The sequence below is a fragment of the Mustelus asterias genome, assembly GCF_964213995.1.
Source record: "Mustelus asterias chromosome 26 unlocalized genomic scaffold, sMusAst1.hap1.1 SUPER_26_unloc_28, whole genome shotgun sequence".
Lineage (NCBI taxonomy): Eukaryota > Metazoa > Chordata > Chondrichthyes > Carcharhiniformes > Triakidae > Mustelus > Mustelus asterias.
In genome coordinates, this window is record NW_027590096.1 from 231,224 (window position 1) to 238,446 (window position 7,223).

Genomic DNA, 7,223 nt, shown 5'->3' on the forward strand with positions numbered 1-7,223 from the left:
CACAAGTTGCGCCGATCACATCCCCACCTCTAGGCCTATCTATAGCCCTCAATCCCATTAAATCCCATGTACTCATCCAGACGTCTCTTAAAAGACCCCAACGAGTTTGCCTCCACCACCACCGACGTCAGCCGATTCCACTCACCCACCACCCTCTGAGTGAAAAACTTACCCCTGACATCCCCCCTGTACCTACCCCCCAGCACCTTAAACCTGTGTCCTCTCGTAGCAACCATTTCAGCCCTTGGAAATAGCCTCTGAGAGTCCACCCTATCCAGACCCCTCAACATCTTGTAAACCTCTATCAGGTCACCTCTCATCCTTCGTCTCTCCAGGGAGAAGAGACCAAGCTCCCTCAACCTATCCTCATAAGGCATGCCCCCCAATCCAGGCAACATCCTTGTAAATCTCCTCTGCACCCTTTCAATGGCTTCAACATCTTTCCTGTAATGAGGTGACCAGAACTGCGCGCAGTACTCCAAGTGGGGTCTAACCAGGGTCCTATAAAGCTGCAGCATTATCTCCCGACTCCTAAACTCAATCCCTCGATTAATGAAGGCCAGTACGCCGTACGCCTTCTTGACCGCATCCTCCACCTGCGAGGCCGATTTAAGAGTCCTATGGACCCGGACCCCAAGGTCCTTCTGATCCTCTACACTGCTAAGAATGGTACCCTTCATTTTATACTGCTGCTCCATCCCATTGGATCTGCCAAAATGGATCACTACACACTTATCCGGGTTGAAGTCCATCTGCCACTTCTCCGCCCAGTCTTGCATTCTATCTATGTCTCGCTGCAACTTCTGACATCCCTCCAAACTATCCACAACACCACCTACCTTGGTGTCATCAGCAAACTTACCAACCCATCCCTCCACTTCCTCATCCAGGTCATTTATGAAAATGACAAACAGCAAGGGTCCCAGAACAGATCCCTGGGGCACTCCACTGGTCACTGACCTCCATGCAGAGAAAGACCCCTCCACAGCCACTCTCTGCCTTCTGCAGGCAAGCCAGTTCTGGATCCACAAGGCAACAGCCCCTTGGATCCCATGCCCTCTCACTTTCTCAAGAAGTCTTGCATGGGGGACCTTATCGAACGCTTTGCTGAAGTCCACAGAGACCACATCCACCGCTCTTCCTTCGTCAATGTGCTTGGTCACATTTTCAAAGAACTCAACCAGGCTCGTAAGGCACGACCTGCCCCTGACAAAGCCGTGCTGACTACTTTTGATCATACTAAACTTCTCTAGATGATCATAAATCCTGTCTCTCAGGATCCTCTCCATCAACTTACCAACCACTGAGGTTAGACTCACCGGTCGGTAATTTCCCGGGCTGTCCCTGTTCCCTTTCTTGAATATAGGGACCACATCCGCAATCCTCCAATCCTCCGGAACCTCTCCCGTCTCCATCGACGATGCAAAGATCATCGCCAAAGGCTCCGCAATCTCCTCCCTCGCCTCCCACAGTAACCTGGGGTACATCCCATCCGGTCCCGGCGACTTACCAACCTTGATGCCATTCAATAGTTCCAACACATCCTCTTTCTTTATGTCCACATGCTCGATCCTTTCTGTCCTCCGCAATCCAGCAGTACAACCACCCAGATCCCTTTCCACCGTGAATACAGAGGTAAAGTATTCATTAAGCAGCTCCGCCATTTCTAACGGTTCCGCACAAACTTTTCCCCCTTCACCTTTTAAGGGTCCTATGCCTTCACATCTCATCCTTTTACTCTTGACATATTTGTAGAAAGCCTTGGGATTCTCCTTAATCTTACCCGCCAAGGTCTTCTCATGACCCCTTCTCGCTCTCCTAATTTCCTTCTTAAGCTCCTTCCTACATCGCGTATACTCCTCTAAATCCTTAACACCTCCTAGCTCTCTGAACCTTCTGTACGCCTCTCTTTTCTTATTCACCAGGTTCATCACAACCTTCGTGCACCACGGTTCCCGTACCCTACCAACACCCCCCTGTCTCATCGGAACGTTGTCATGCAGAGCTCCAGACAAACATTCCTTGAAAATCCTCCACTTTCCTTCGGTACTTTTCCCCAAGAATGCCTCCTTCCAATTTACCCGTCTAATTTCCTCCCTGATGACACTGTATTTCCCTTTACTCCAGAGAAACACTTTCCTAGCCTGCCTGACCCTATCTCTTTCCAATGCTATCGTGAAGGAGATAGAATTATGATCGCTATCCCCAAGATGCTCACCCACCGAGAGATCCTCCACCTGTCCAGGTTCATTAGCCAGCACCAGATCAAGAACAGCCTCTCCTCTAGTAGGCTTATCCACATACTGTGTCAGGAAACTCCCCCCGATTGCCCCCCCCCCGATTGCCCGCCCCCCGATTGCCCGCCCCCCGATTGCCCGCCCCCGATTGCCCGCCCCCGAATTGCCCGCCCCCGGATTGCCCGCCCCCGGATTGCCCGCCCCCGGATTGCCCGCCCCCGGATTGCCCGCCCCCGGATTGCCCGCCCCCGGATTGCCCGCCCCCGGATTGCCCGCCCCCGGATTGCCCGCCCCCGGATTGCCCGCCCCCGGATTGCCCGCCCCCGGATTGCCCGCCCCCGGATTGCCCGCCCCCGGATTGCCCGCCCCCGGATTGCCCGCCCCCGGATTGCCCGTCCCCGGATTGCCCGTCCCCGGATTGCCCGTCCCCGATTGCCCGTCCCCGATTGCCCGCCCCCGATTGCCCGCCCCCGATTGCCCGCCCCCGAATTGCCCGCCCCCGAATTGCCCGCCCCCGATTGCCCGCCCCCGAATTGCCCGCCCCCGAATTGCCCGCCCCCGAATTGCCCCGCCCCGAATTGCCCGCCCCCGAATTGCCCCGCCCCCGAATCCCACTCTAATCACCCCCCCACTCACTCTCTCTCAGGAACTCACCGCCAAAGCCCTCTGAGCCACTCCCAATCCTTCTCAACCCGCTGCCCTCAATCTCCACTAATTCCCCCCCAAAACTCCCCTTTCCCCCACCTGATTCCCTGTCCCTCTGCCCGATCTGCTTCAATCCGACTCTGTAAGCACCCCCTCCCCCCGCTCAATCTCTCTGACACCCACTGCCAATCTGACTCTCAGCCCCCTGAATCCTCCAAGTTCCTGCCCCAAATCCTCAGCCCCCCCCCCAAAGGCTCCCTTTGCCCCCCCTGCCAAAATCAAGCCACCCAATCCTTCCTCAGTCCTCCCCACCCCTGAATCCCTCTGAGTCACCACCCCACTCCGAATCGCTCGACACCCCCCCCAATTCTAACCCTGATGCAAGGCCCCACCCTAAATCCCTCTCTGAATTTCCCCCCTCCCAAATCCCTATAAATCCACCCCGCCCTCAATCCCTTTCCCTCCACCCCGACTCGCCCCCCCGCCATCTCCCTCTGACTCCCTACCCCATCCAGACCCTCCCCAGATTCTAAGCCCCTGAGATTCCTCTGGAATCCCCCCTGAATGTCTCCCGAGATCGCCCCCACCCTCGCCACATTCCTCTGCCCCCGAATCCTGCTCCCTCTCCAATCCCACCCCTTCAATCTGTCTGAGCACCAAACCATGTCTTTTAATCCCCGTAAACCCCCCAATCCCTCCTGTATCCCTCAGAACCCCAGAAATTCCCCTCTGAGCCCCCTCCTCCCAAATCCCCCTCAATTCCCCCCGATTCCCTCCCTCTCAGCCCCGCTAAATCCCAAAGTCCCCATGAGACCCTTAAATCCCCCTGAATCCCTCTAATTCCCGACCACAATCCCTGAGTCTACCCCTACATCCCTCTCCACTCTCCCCCTTTAATCCCCCTCAATCCCCCCCCCACTCCAGCCAAATCTGTCGTCCCTCCTCACAATCCCTCTAAATCTCCCGATCCTTCCCTCTGAGCCCCGTATCCCTCTAAGTTCCCCTCTTTCCCCCCCCGCCCCTCTCAACCTGGCAAATTCCCACTCCCTCCCTGTGAACAGCCTCTGGACTGACAGATCCCCCCCTTTCTAATTAGTACCCCCCCCCCCCCCGCCTGTCCATCCCCGTCCACCACCCCCCTGTAAACAGCTCCTGGTGGAGTTGGATGTGGAAACTCTGCCCATTTTAAACATTAACGTTCAAATGACTAATTCCCTTGACACTGAGCAGCCTGTGTTATAACATCCCCCACCCCCATCCTGTACAACAGACCCCCTGTCTGATTCCCCCTCCCCCCTCCTCCATTGCCCCCTTTCTCTGATAACCCCTGACTCTGGTCAGCCCTTTCAGCAGTGCTGAATACCTCTGAATTGCCCCCGATTCCCTCCCTCTGCGTTCCTGGGCCCTTGCTGCTTGTGAACAGCAAACCCGTGATCTGGCCCGTCCCCCACGAGAGAGCAGAGAGAGAGAGAGATATAAGAGACAGAGAAGTAGAGATATGGAGATAGAGAGAATGCTGCTGTAATTCAGACAGAATGATTCACAGAGAGGGGGAAGCAGAGATCAGAGAGATGGAGATGGGGAGGATGCGACTGTAATTCAGACTGATTCACAGAGAAGGAAGCAGAGATCAGAGAGAGGGGGAAGCAGATAGAGAGAGGGAAGCGATAGAGAGAGAGATAAGAGACAAATAAAAGCAGAGTTAATGTTAAAATTTTATTTGTTAATCACAAGTAGGCTTACATTAACACTGCAATGAAGTTATTGTGAAAAGATATAGAGATGGGGAGTGAGAGAGAATGCTGCTGTACTTCAGACAGAATGAGTCACAGAGAGGGAGCAGAGATAGACAGAGGGGGGAGCAGAGATAGAGAGAGAGAGACGGAGAGGAGGCTGCTGTGATTGAGATAAAATGATCCACAGAGAGAGAGAGAGACGGAGAGGCTGAGATACAAAGTGAGATGTCGAGATAAATAGAAAGTGGGGCTTTGGCAAGACAGAGTGACAAAGTTTCAGAGAGAGAGTGAAAGATAGAGAGAAGGAGAGAAAAAGGGAAAGATGCTGCCATTGTGAGAGGCTGAGGTATAAAGGATGGGGAGAGACCGGGATTGGAAAGATGTGGAGAAACAGTTCTGAGGATGGGGGAGTTGCACAGACAGAGCTTCAGGGAGAGGGATTGAAATCTGTGGGATTACATTGGAGCAGGGATCACTGGGAATGCCCCCTCCCCCTGACACACAGACCACTAACCCTCCGTGTAAAAGCCCCACCAGTCTATCTGTGAATAAAAATGAACGACAAAGACACGGGGACTTTTATTAATATTTTTCTCTCTGGTTATAGCTCTTGTCCGAGGATTCCTCACGGCAAAACTATTCGCTCTCTGCATCGCCAAAGTTTCCAAAGGAATTCTCCTTGGAAGAGAGAAAGAGAAAATAAAGTGAAATTTGATTAAACACAAAACAAAAGCTGATTATAAACAATAAAAGGCACAGCAAGATCCCAGGACTTGCTGAAATTCACAATCTCACTGGGGGGGGGAGGGGGGGGGAAACATTCATTTTCACCTCCTCATTATTAAACCCTGACAAAATGGGAACAAGTTTCAAATGCAATGAACTTCCAACTGCCCCCTGACTGTCCCGATATTGAATTTATTAAACACGTCAAAGCATTCTGGGGGCTTTACTCCAGAGACAGGCCAGTGAATAAACACAGGAGGCCCCAATGATGTTCCCACTTCTATCAGTCACCTCTCTCCGCCCCCCCCCCCCCTCTGTTTCTCCCTCTCCGTCTCCTACACACTTCCCCCAGATCTATATCTGTCCAATACCCCGTCTCTGCTCCTGTCTCTGGATAACCTGTCCTGATCTCTGCTCTGTTTCTCTATCTCAGGGTGAATCTGGATTGAAATGCTCTCTCTAAGTTTCTGTCTGACCGTTTAAAATGAAACTCACAATCAAAAGGGAAATGAGAGGGGGGGCGGGAGCAGGAAAACCCACAATCCCACCCTGAAGCGGCTGCTTCACATTTTATTGAACCATTGAATTCAGCCACTTAAACCCTGTTGGGGAATTAAGCAAACGCAAAAGTGCTCCTGAGATTTAGGCCGTGAAGTGCGGCCTAGTCACAGAGGCTGCATTATTCCTCAGGTAGAAAGAACAAACCCCCCTCTCTCCCACCGCCCCCCCCCCCCCCCCCCCCGCAGTTAAACAGAACAATCTTCTCCATCCACACCCTCAAATCCCAGCGCCCTGTCTAAAAACACAAGCAGGACTCTGGGATTGAGAACAAGCCTTTCCCCCAGGCTCAGGAATTTGAATTTCAGCTCCCTCTCTCTCCCGAGTGCTTCACAGTGAGAGGGAGAGAGAGAGAGAGAGACTGGGAATGCTGCAATCAGGATCCCACAGGGAGTCCCACACTGCAGGAGGGCACACCCCCGAGCCTCTGTCTCTATCCCCCTACCCCCCTCCACTAAGCCCCCGACACTCCCCACCCCTTCTCTGTTCCTCTCTCTGTTCCCCACCCTCCTTCCCCTCCATCTTTTCATGTTTAAAGTGTGGGGTGATGTCACAGTGCGGGGAATATGGGGCGAGGAGGAGGGGGGACAGAGAGCATGAGGGCACAGCAAGATCCCACACACACAGTCTGAGCAGGGCCAGATACAAAGTGATTTTTAAGTGAGGATTGGGTTAAAGTGAGTGGGCAATGAGGGGAACCACACGTCTCCCTCTCTCTCCCTCGCTCCCCCCCCCCTCCATCTCTCCCCCATCCCAAATAAAAATAATGACAAGTCACTCCAGGATTGGGGCTGTTTGTACATTCGATATGAACAGGGAACCTTCCACTTCGAGCACAGTCACACCTCTCTCTCCGATTCCCTCTGTCTCTCACTGTTTCTTTCTCTCTGCCTGTTTCTCTGCCTCTATCTCTGAACCTGTCCAGCCCCCTCTGTGTCTCTTTTGCTTTCCCCCCAGATCTATATATATATCCAATACCCCATCTCTGCCCAGGTCTCTCCTACTCTGGATAATCTGTCCTGATCTCTGCTCTGTTTCCACCGTCTGGGGATGAATGGGGATTAAAATGCTCTCTCTGATAAGTTTCTGTCTGACCGTTTCAAATAATGACGTGTTGTGGGCCACGTTTGCTATTTCTCAGTGATTTCCATGGGGAAATGGGGAGGGAAGCTCCTTCTGCAAAGCCAGATCTCTCTCTCACTGCAATGTGGCAGCAGCCAGATTCCAATATCTTTATATTGGGAAAAAATCTATTCAAACACAACAGCCCAGATTCAGCCTCAGTCACACAGCCGCTGGTTACAAATCCCACCTTCTGGGA